The following is a 12,494-nucleotide window of genomic DNA, read 5'->3' on the forward strand; positions in this document are numbered from 1 at the left end:
GTAGTGGACTACAGAGCTGAAAGAATCAGGTGGGCCCATGGAGCCAATGCTCCATGGAGACTCTGCTACCCTCACACCCATGGGTTTTCTGACTTACAGTCTGGAAAGTCTCCCCGTGTCAGGCCTGTTTCCTTGAGCAAGCCAGAGCATGGAAGTTTTGTAAGTCCCCTTGTTCTCTGATACTCTGGGGTAATCCCAGGAAGAAACACCTCCTGATGTGAACTACGGCGTGGAGTCAGGCAGGCAGCTTCCTCCCACAGGAGACTTTTGACTTGGAACACCCCCAAGTGTTCCAGAGTGGCCTGATCCCCTGCCTATGCTCCATGATACCTGCAGGAAGATCCGCAGGAGACGTGCGTCATGCTAGAGGGAGGTGATTTTTTTTTCCCCGAGGTTAACAGCAGATCGTTCATGGTTCGTACCTGAAGGCCCTTCCTCCAGCAATGCGTAAATGTGCAATTGGGTTCACGGGGGCTAGAGCTTATAAAGGCTTCATTCCTTGAAGAAGATGGATGTCAGACGCTTGCTCTCATCATCTGCTTTCCAATGAATCCTTTCGCTGTGCCCTGGGAGAGTCATTCTGGGGGAGCATAATGGTTTTCTGGTTTTTCGATAAGAGCACTCGAACACAGATGCCCAAGCCCCGCATCCATTCAACAGAAATATGGATGCCAGTTGCGCCCCGATTGAGTCATGGCAGATTGGACAAAAACCTAACATTTGTGCAGATGAAGGCGAGGGGCCCTCAGCCAGTAGCACCCCTGGCTCCTTGGGGGCTCAAGTAGAATCCTGCATGCTGTCCTTGGGATCTCTCCTGCCTCACCGCTCACATCCAAGTGCATTTCCATTCCATTCCGCTCTGGTCTCCTGACCTTGCTCACTGCTTAATCCCTTCTCTCTCTCTCTCTTTTTTGTTTTTAATTTTACTTATTTATTTTGAGAGAGAGAGAGCAAGCTGGGGGGGGGGCAGAGGGAGAGGGAAAATCTCAAGCAGACTCTGCATGGAGTGCAGAGCCCACGTGAGGCTCCATCCCACAACAGTGAGATCACGACCTGAGCTGAAATCAAGAGTTGGATGCTTCACCAACTGAACCACCCAGATGCCCCTACTCCCTCCCTTCTTAACCCAGCATCCCGGTCCATGACTCCCTCTCTTCCCATTTAGACAGCTCTCAAAGACCTCCCAGATAGAGTTCCATGCTTGCCCCCCACGTCCTGTCCTCTGCTGAGCAGCCAGAGTGATCTTATTCTAACCTAATTTAACCTGATTTAATCCTAAATATACCTAACCTAACCTGAAGCTTAGACCTCTTGTCGCGCTTTGCTTTATGAAACCTCAAAGGCTCTCTACTGGAGCCAGAGTCTTAAATATTCACCCTAACGCGTCAGAATGGCACTTGTGCATCATAAAAATACCGAGTTCAGGGGCACCTGGGTGGCTCAGTCGGTTGAATGTCTGACTCTTGGTTTCAGCTCAGGTCGTGATCTCAGGGTTGTGGGATCAAGCCCTGCATCTGGCTCCTTGCTGGGCGTGGAGCCTGCTTGAGATTCTCTCTCTCCCTCTTCCTCTGCCCATCCCCACTCTCTCCCTCTCTCAAAAAAAAAAAAAAAGAATACTGAGTTCAAAACTCTTAAATGGCAATGGGTGTATCCTCTTCCTTCCTTCCTCTGTCCCTCTGTTGACAGCATGACTCAGGAGCAAAGCAAACACATGGGCATGCAAGGCCAGCACTGTTTGGCCCTTGAGTACTGCTGTTCACTGCACTCCATTCAGAATTGGGCTCCTGTCTGTTCTTCCCTCTCTAGGGCCTTTGCACAGACTGTTTCTTCTGTCTGGGAAGTTCTTCCCCTGTGGTCCTTATCAGACCAATCTACTCATGGTTCAGGTCTCGGCTTGAATCTCCCTTCTGTAGGTCAGTCTTCTTGGCCATCGCATGGAACACAGACCTTCCATTATATTTTCTGATTTCACCCTATATGTTTCCTTCCCTATACTCTTCAAACGGTTATTTTTAATTTGTATGATTCCTTGCCTGATACCTGTCTTTGCCACTAACCACAAGAGGAGGCACCATGGCTAGAGATGTAATGTGTTCCCCATGGTTCACACATGTGGTTGGTGTTCAGTGGATATTGTGAATGGATGGATGGATGGATGGATGGAGGAAGGCAGGAAGAAATGAATAGAATGGGATGGATGGATGGATATTGTGAATGGATGGATGGATGGATGGATGGATATTGTGAATGGGTGGATGGATGGATGGATGGATGGATGGATGGATGGATGGATGGATGGATGAATTGAAACAACACTAAACTGGAGTCGAGAGACCTGAGTTGTTGCAGATGAATGTGATCCTGGGAAAATTCCTTCACCTCTCTGCGTCTTTCTACCTGTAAACTTTTCTACGACAAGTATACCTTCTAGTCCTGATGTTCTGGGACTCGTGTGTGTGGGCTGAAACATAAGGTTGGCAGTTTCCCATGACCTGAGTCCTCTCCAGAGCTGTTCTCTATCCCTTTATACCTCTGTGAGAATTGATATCTCTTCATTTCTTGTATCATGGTACTCTTTACAACTGCAATCATATGCATTTTATTTTCTTTTAAGATTTTACTTATTTATTTGAGAGAGACTGAGAGTGAGAAAGAGCACAGAGGGAGAGGAAGAAGCAGACTTCCCAGAGAGCTCAATTTGGGGCTGGATCCCAGGACCCTGGGATCATGACCTGAGCCACCCAGGCGTCCCTCATATGCATTTTAAATACACATATACAAAAAAAAAGAATACAATATAGTCACCATTTTTCTGTCTTTTTTAAAACCTTAATGCAGCTTGGATATCATTCAATACCCACACATACAGATCTAAATCAGTCTTCCCCCCCTACCCCCACCAATGGCTGCTTAATAATCCATCCTATTATACCATCATTTATATAATCAGTATTAGGCTCACTGATTACTTTCTTTTTGTTGACTTTTTATCTTTTAAAAGTTGTTATTTAGGAATAATTTTAGACTTACACAAAAGTTTCAAAAATAGTGCAGAAATTCCTGTATACCCTCCAAATTTTCCAAATTTTAACATTTATTACATTTGCTTTATCATTCTCTCCCTCTCTCTCTCTCTCTATATATATAACATAACGTGTATACATTTAGCATTCTTAACATACACATATATACATTTATATATATATATGTTTTTCTAAAAATACATATATATAGGGTTTTTACATCTTTTTTAAAGATTTTATTTATTTGAGAGAGAGAGGAGAAGACGAGCAGGGGGGTGGAGGGGTAGAGGCAGAGGGAGAAGCAGACTCCCTGCAGAGCAAGGAGACCAATGGAACTCGATCTCAGGACCCTGAGATCACGACATGAGCTGAAGACAGATGCTTAACTGACTAAGCCACCCAGGTACCCCTATATAGGTTTTTAAAAATATTTGGGAGTAAGTTGAAGATATGATGTCCCTCTACCCTTAAATACTTAAGTATGTAATTCCTAAAATCAGAAACATTCTCTGGCATATCCACAGTATGATTATCAAAGCAGAAGATTAACATTGATGGAATACCATCACCTATTCTACACCTTTTATTTCAATGTACCACTAACGTCCTTTACAACAAAAGAAAAACGTTTTTTTCTGGTCCAGAATCAGATGTTATTAGGTTTATTTCTAAGTATTTGAACACCTTGGGTGCTGTTTGTAGCTGGGGTTTCTCTACCATCATGACCTCTGGTTACCTTTGTGTACATGAAGGCCATTGACTTCTGTGGTTAATTATATATTCCACTGCCTTAGTGATTTATTGTATTATTTATTTTTATCATTAGCATTCCAGATACATGATCCTATCATATGCAGACAGAGGTAATATTGCTTCTCCTTTACTCTTATGCCTCTAATTGATTTATCTTCTCTGACTCTATTGGCTTAATACCACTAGTATAGTGTTGAATACTAGTGGAGATAGAAGATATCCTTGCTTTGTTTCAGTGTTTGAGAAAATGCTCTAAAGCTTTCCCATTAAGATACTATCTTCAGGACCAAGGTAGCTAGGGAGAAGATGGATGGTTGGATGGATAGATCATTGATTCAGATTAATTCATGTTAAAAGTATCCCTCAATTCCTGGGGCACCTGGGTGGCTTGGTTGGTTGAGCGTCTGACTCTTGGTTTCAGCTCAGGTCATGACCTCGGGGTCCTGGGATTGAGTCCTGAGTCAGCCTCTACACTCAGCAGAGAGTCTGCTTGAGGATTCTCTCCCTCTGCCCCTCCCCCACTCATGCTTTCTCTAAAATAAATAAATAAATCTTTTTTAAAAAGTATCCCTCAGGGCGCCTGGGTGGCTCAGTCGGTTAAGCATCTGCCTTCGGCTCAGGTCACGATCCTGGGATCCTGGGATCAAGTCCCACATCCGGCTCCCTGCTCAGCAGGGAGTCGGCTTCTCCCTCTGCCTTCCCTTCTGCTCATGTTTGCTCTCTCTCTCTCTGAATTAAATAAAATCTTTTTTAAAAAAGGCATCCCTCAATTCCTCTTTTCTTGGGTTTCTTTTTTAAATCAGGCGTGGGTATTGAATTTTGTCAAAGGCTTTTTCATCATTTATGGAGATATCATTATGGATAATCTAAGATTCTTCCCCTAGATCTATTAATATGGCATATATTAATGGATTTCCTAACATTGACTCAATCTTGCATTCCTAGAATAAATCCCACTTTGGTCATGTATTATTTTCTTAATATGGTAGTGGATTCTGTTTGTTAATGTTTCATTTAGTATTTTTATATCAATATTCTTGAATGATATTGGTTTGTACTTTTCTTTCTTGTACTATCTTTATGTATCTTTTTAGTATCAACGTTACTAAAGCAAATATCACTGGCTTTATTCAAGGAATTGGGAATTTTCTTTCCCTCTCAATGCTCTGGAGCTATGTGTACAGCGTTAGGACTGTGTGGTCTTTGAAGGTTTGAAATAATTATCCTATAAAACCATCAGGGCCTAGTGATTTTGAGGGTAGCTTATTAGTAACTTTTCCTACAATGTATGTATTTTTTCCTATTTAATTTATTTTTAAATTTTTGGTATTTGAGTTGATTATTATGTGGGATTCTTTTGGTTTTTGGTTGTTGCTAGTAGTTACCTTTGTAACTACTGTTCAATGCTTCTTAGTCCTGTGTGTTTAAATGTAACCTTTTCATCTAGTTTGAAGTTTTTTATTGATATTCTTTAACTTACACCTTTTGCCTATGGAACAATCAGTATATTTATTCTACTTTCTTCTCCCAGTTTCTACTTTGCCCCATATAGCATTTGTACATTAGTTATATACCCTCTTACCCAGCTGGGTTTTAACCTTTTAGACTGACAGAGGTCAATCTCTCTCTCTTTCTCCCTCCTCATTACCATTATATTTCCTCTGAAGTTTGCCGAGTCATCTCTTAGTTGGATGAAGTTCATCTTCCAGTAGATTGCCTAATCAGGGCTCATGAATACAAAATTCCCTAAGTTCTTGTTCCTTGAAGCTTGTTCTGTAGCCTTGATGCTTGAAAAAAAAGTTTGGTCGTAGAATTCTAGGTTCCCACTTTCTTTACTTGACTTTTTGAAAACGCTGTTCTGTTGTTGACTTTGTAGCCTATCGCAGACTATTTTTTGAGAACTCTAATGACAGTTTGATTCTTCTGACTTTGTAAGTTATTTGATCTTTTTGCTTGAGAGCCTTGAGCATTTTTCTCTTTATCTTTGAAGTCTGTTAGTTTTACCTCTGTACCAGAGATGATCATTCTGAGTACATTTCCCAGATACTTTTGGCTCTTTCAGTAGGTACCATCAGATCTTCTTTTATAATTAAAGGAAGTCTTGCTGAATTATGCCTTTATATATTAGTTTTCTTGCCCAGTTTTGTCTCTCTTCTTTAGGGACCCTAATTATAAGTGTTCTGTGTTTCCTTCCTGTCTTTCTAATTCTCATTGCTTTCATTAGTTCATTTCATTGTCATGGGTGCATTTTTGCCTTTCCTCAGTGCCTTTGTAGGCACTGTTCTCTCTTAGGCATCTTGCACTTCAGTCGATTTGTCCTTTTCTTCCATCTCTTTCCAGAGTTCAGTAAATTCTCTTCCATTTTTTTTCTGTTTATTTTCAATGTTTGAATTTCACTTTCAAGGTATTTTTTATAATTACAAGTGTGTATTTAAGGCTGCTTAATTCATTTCAGAATGTTGTGTTCAGTGTCTTCTTCATGGTTACTTTTGTGTAGAGTTGGAAGAAAATTATCATCAGTAGAGGTGTTTGGATTCTTCGTTTGGGCTTTTCAAGATTTGTATGTATTTATTCATATTCTTCTCCCCTTTTTTGATATGGGGCAGTGTAGAAGATTCCTATTTTAATGGTAGCCTTTTCTATTAATGTAGAAAGTACATTTTCTCTAATTGGCATTATTATTATTGAGAGTTTTATCCTCTTTTGTATTACCGGATCCCATTCCCCATCCCTGGGCTTCTTTTCCCCTTCACCAGCCAATCTCCAAAGAGCCTCTCTCTCTTCCTTTTGACCTCCTTCTTGTCCGGAAACAATGCTATAGAGGACTGCCATGTTGATTTGCATGTAGTTAGTACTCTGACCTACCAGGATGCCTTTCAGTGTTTTCATACCTAGAGTGAACTTTTTTATTCCAACAGTAGTTTTAGATTATTCTTAGACCTGCTGCAGTCTCCCTTCTTCTCTCTTCCACATATCTTATTCCAGACTGTTTTTTTTCACCATTGGGCTTATAGCAGGAGTGGAAAGACAACTTTCTCAGATTTGTTATATTTTTTTAATTAAAAGTCATTTAAAATCTGGGCTTTTTCTGTTTTCTGGCTATGCTGAGCATGCAGCTAGAAAGAACAGGGCTGGAATTAAAGCCAGGGCTGTGTGATTGTAAAGCTTTTACTTATGTTATACAACAGAGAGATAGACAGGGGTCATGAAATATACAGGTGCATGGAGAAAACTACACACGTGAGCAGTGTCTTACTTGATCAGCCACAGTGCATAGCCTCCTGTGTAATGCGGTAGTCACTTCCTTCTTTTGCTGCTATGGGGAACCCTACCTGGTGATTATTAATTCTACTGATTGCATATAGGACTAAATATTATGTCATTGACAACTCTGGAATTATGTCTCACCCCCTTCCTCATTTTACTAGAGTGGCAGATGCCGGAGACCAGGAATCAGAACTTTTTTTTTAAAGATTTCTTTATTTGAGAGAGAGCGTGAGTGCGCATGCATGTGCACATGAGTGAAGGGGAGGGGCAGAGAGAGAAGAAGAGAGAATCTCAAGCAGACTCCGCACTGAGCACAGAGCCACACATGGGGCTTGATCCTAGGACCCTGAGATCATGACCTGAGCTGAAACCAAAAGTTGAACGCCCAACCGACTGAGCCACCCAGGCAGCCCTGAATCAGAACTTCTGTGGCAGTGTTGGGCCACATGGAAGGTGAGAGATTTTGGCCCATGATGATGCAACTTTCAGGCAAAGAACTAGCTTAAACTCCACTGGCAAAGGTCCTGATACAAAATACATCTCCAGATCTACGGACTTCTCTTAGTTTCCATTCCTCCTTTTTTGGCTTTTCTCCAGAATTTGATACTACGGACTTCCCACTCTTACTTGAAAATCATCTCTCATGACGCTAGACTACAGCTTCTTTTGAATGTGACTTCTTTGACTCCTTTTCTATGTATGGTTCCCTTTCCTCACCCCACAAACCTGCATATTTTCCAAGCTCGGGGCTAACCCTTCATTCTTCTCCTTCTTAAAACTTTCCCTGGGCGCCTGGGTGGCTCAGTTGGTTAAGCGACTGCCTTCGGCTCAGGTCATGATCCTGGAGTCCCAGGATCGAGTCCCGCATCGAGTTCCCTGCTCGGCAAGGAGTCTGCTTCTCCCTCTCCCACTCCCCGTTTGTGTTCTCTCTCTCGCTGTGTCTTTCTCTGTCAAATAAATAAATAAAATCTTAAAAAAAAAAAAAAAAACCTTTCCCTTAGAGGATGTACTTATATGCATGATTCCTGGCATTGTTCCTAGCCAAATATCCCAAGCCCCTTCTCTTTTGCCTCTCTTCCCTTTTGGCTGAACTTCACTGATGAAAGCCTTTTAGCAGAGACGTGGCCCTAGAAGTGGGGAAGGGAGAGACCTTCCTGCATTTTCTGCCATCTCCTCAAAGTCAGCACTTCCTAAGGTGAATCTGCATCTTTCCTCCAAAACCAACTTCTATTTTTGATGAAATTTCGTGGATGTCACTTTCTTTTAGTTGCCCAAACTGGCAGCCTGAGCATCACTTTTATTTGATTCTTTTTTTTTTTAATGATTCATTTATTTATTTTAGAGACACAGAGAGAGTGCGCGCATGCAAGAGCAAACACACGAGTTGGGGGAGGGGCAGAGGGAGAGAATCTTCAAGCAGACTCCCCACTGAGCGTGGAGCCCGACACAGGGCTCAATCTCACAACCCATGAGACCATGATCTAATTGTCTTTCTACTCAGTTAAAACCTTATATGAGTAGGCTGCCTGGTATACTTAATCTTTCAATGAATGTACAGAATTTATTTTGCCTCAACAAAACCTAAAATATTTGTTTTCCCACCTTTTTACTTGTTTTAAAGCCTACTCATCCTTAATGACTTCACACAAGGCTTGCTTTCCTCCATGCACTTCAACCTCCAAGGGATTTCCCCATGTCCAAGTCCAGGCGGCTCTTCTTAATCCTCCTAGAGATCTATAAACTGAAAAGACCTGTTTCTCCCCATACAGACTGATGAGGTAGAATATGGACAGGGAATCCACAGCAAGCCCTCCGGTTCAGAAAGGGGAAGAAAGGGGGCACTTGGCAGGCACTGGTCCTTAGCAGTTTTGAAACCTGTCTGAGCAGACATTGTGAGGGGCCCCTGATTTGGGCTGGGGATGTGCAAATCATGTGGATGTGCCAGGCACTGGGATGTGCCAAGCACTGGGATAGAAGGAGAGCCAGGTCAGTGAGTAGATAGTATGGAGTGTGTCATTTCTGGGTGGAATTCTCAGGTGCTGAGGTAGGTCTCAGTAAGGGAAACACGTGGTGTCGATGGGAAGGTTTAAGTTCTTCCCGTGGGTCAAGGTCACACAAGTATTTGGAGTGCTGGTAGCTGCACCCTGTGGAGAGAATCGTGGTGCTCTGTCTCACAGCCTCCTATCCTTGACCTCAGAGCCCTGAAGCAGCTCCCTTGTGGAGAGGAAGGGTTGCAAGAGAACTTACCCCATGTGGCTTGGGGTCCAGAGAGGGAGCGCCCAAGAGCCCACACCTCTGGGTGGGCATGCTAATGCAACTAAGGCTTCATAAAGCACTGTACCTAAAATTCACACTCACCGGAATGCCTCAGTTAGAGAACAATCACTTCCAAGAGTCGGGTTTCATTGGAGAAAGCTCAGGAGCCGTCAGGGAACAGGATCGAGTCTGTGCAGGTGTCTCTACCCTTTATCTCTTCCTATGGGCACAGATGCTTCCCAGGAGCCACTAGGATGCATAAAGTGCCAAGAATCTGATTGGATTACTTTTCACACAACTGGCAGGTTTGGGGGCTCGTTCTAGAAGTTTTGTAGGCGAGCACAATGAAACTGCTGGCCTTTGTACTGACGAGATGGATTCTCGGGAGAGAGGTTGGAGACTCAGTGACATCCTGTCCACACCAGGCGCATCTGGAAATGCTCAGGCAGAGTGGGCTTGCCTGAGTCGAGGCTGCCGTTCTGGTGGGTGTGGGCATGGAGTGAATGAGACAGGTGCTGGGGCTCAGCCAGCCTCTTCTCCATTTGGACTAATTGGTTTCTTTTTTGTTTTATGGAACTTGACAGCACTGGTTGTGGCTTTTCATGGTTGACTACCTCCATAGTACCTAATTACAGAGGAGATTTTTAAAAGCAACAATGAACACATTTTTCTAAATATGTTCTCAGTCCATTCCCTCCCTGGGTAATTGGACTCAGAGAGAAAGGAGGGTGGGGTGGTATTCCCAGAGGCCTCCTGTCAATCAGTCCCAGGCAGATTCCCCCTGGGACCACTCAGGAGCACATTTACCCAGAAACCCCAAGGCGGGATGGCAGGGAGGGTGCCCGAGGCCCCGAGGCCACACCCCAGGCACATGAGCCTCTCACATCTGCTTTCTTCTTGAGGGCTGAGGCACCCCAGGAGAGCTAGGTAGGAAATTATACACTTGAGCCAAAGAAGCTAGGTGTTCTGTCAAAAGAAAAATAAAAATATCGAGCGGCTTCTAGGCAGATCAAAGCCAGACTCAGTCAAAAGCTCTTGGCACAGGTGATTCTGAGACTCTTTTCTTTGCTCTTTTAGATGAGAAGGGTAGTTGCACTGGGAACAGCATACTTACTCATCTGCCCGTTTGTTCGTGTATTCGTTCCACGCATTTGACCCTGTGCTAGACGGGGGAAGGGTCTATCACCCAGAACCTGCCTGGACAAGGAGAGGCACCAGGGGATCTGGAGCAGGGTCCTGATCTGGCCCCCTGAAAAGCGGAAGGAGGATAGAGACAGTCCAGAGACTTTGTGCCTGTCTCCCAGCGCCCTGCTGGTTCAGACACCACCGTCCTTCTAGCTGTCTCTCAGCGGAGGAAGAGGAAAGAAGATGCCTATGGTTAACTCACCCAGCTATTTCCTTATGTCTGGCTGGCCACCTCCATCTGCCCTCTCCCTGCTTAGAAAGGCCTGGAACTCTCTACCAATTACAAGCTGCAGGCCAGACGCTGAAGGAGGTCAGTGTGAGGCATGAATCACAGGGACTTCTCAACTGGAGAGATGTTCTCATAACAGCCGAAGATGCTCAAGGACACACGGTAATGCCCTGTTACACTGGGCGCGTATGCACACACACACACACACACACACAGGAGCACAAGGAGATTTTAACTCTTTGCCCCTCTCCTATCCTTTCTGGAGACTCGCATGGAAGTTGTGAGTCATTTCATATCACCAGAATGACCTCACCTTTGGGCTCATGTTTTATCTCCTGTTCCTAAGGCAATTAGAACAGGCGGTGCAGGTCGCCCACAAAATCCTTGTGTCACATAATACTCCCCTTCTCAGTGTGGAACCCCACTTCTGGGAGAAGGGGGAAGCATTTCCCTCCCTCCCCAGCTTTCTGCACAGAGCAGAGCAATATTGCCCAAATCCCTCTGTCATGGGCCCTCTATCCAACTTGCCTGCATGATAGGACAGTGGTTTTTAAAACTCCAGCTGCTTGGGTTCATCAAAACTTAAAAAAAAGAAAAATGTATGCAGATTCAAGATGTCCTGTGTCCTAATCGATAGATAGACAAATCTGTAATTCTGATATGCTTCCAAGGGGATTCTGATGCATAGCTCTGATTGGCACATCTCAAACTCTCAAGTGCATTTGAATCGCCCGAGGATGTTGTTAAGATGAGGATTTTGATCCGATAGACCTAGGGTGGGCCCGTGACTCAGCATTTCTGACATGTCCCTAGGGTTGCTGCTGGCCCAGGGACAAACTTGAGGTAACAAAGTTATAGAGTTAGGGTTCTCAACACAGAGTGCATGTAAGACTCCTCTGGGGAGCTTTTAAATATCCTGTTGCCCAGGCTGAACCGTGACCAACTAATTCATAGTTTCTGGGACTGGGACCCATACATTGGTAATTTCTAAATCTTCCCAGGTGATGCATTTACGCAGCCCTGGTTGAGAACCCCTGGTCCAGGAGCGGTTTCCTAGCAGAGTGGGTCTGTGTTCAGCTGCTTAGCTCCCATCCCAACCATGGACCTGCTACCTACTCTCCAAAATCCATTTTCCAACCAGCTGGGCACTGCATATTTTTTCCAGACAGCTAGACAATACATGTTATCATGACAGAAGACCTCGTCGAAACATATCCCTTTCTACAGATAACCGATAGCAATATTAGCAAAGCCTGTGCATCCAGTACATTCTCTTTGCACAGAAAATTAATTCTCAATTGTCGGCGAATGCTTTCTTGGCTTCTCTCCCTCTCCTGGAGGAGTTGACGTTGTACAGTTACGCAACCCCATAGCCATGTGGTGCATAGGCATGCCCCACGCATGGCTTACATAATCCCTCCGTTTTTGACTTCCGCATCATTTTCGACCCCTTGGTCCTTCCTTAAGAACCCTAAGGAATGAGGATCTTGCTCCCCTACATCTTCCACCTTCTTCGGTATCATGTGTGTTTCTGAACTTTTGTACCAAGCGTTGCTCATGAGGCCTTTGCCCACCTTGTTGGCCTGGCTGGCTCCTACCTGTCTTTCAGCTCTTTCTTTCTGGGCTTTGGGATGACTGCATCTTCCCAGACCAAGATAGGCACTGCAATTCTAGGAACCTCTCTGCTCTCCCAACAGTCCATGGGGGTGTCTGTTATAATCCTCAATATATGGTCCAGTATTTGCTGATTTCCTAATCTGCTTCTCCCACTAGACATGAGC

Source organism: Mirounga angustirostris, unplaced genomic scaffold (genome assembly GCF_029215605.1).
Source record: "Mirounga angustirostris isolate CCGP_5_RB_7025 unplaced genomic scaffold, mMirAng1.0.hap1 SCAF_17, whole genome shotgun sequence".
NCBI lineage: Eukaryota > Metazoa > Chordata > Mammalia > Carnivora > Phocidae > Mirounga > Mirounga angustirostris.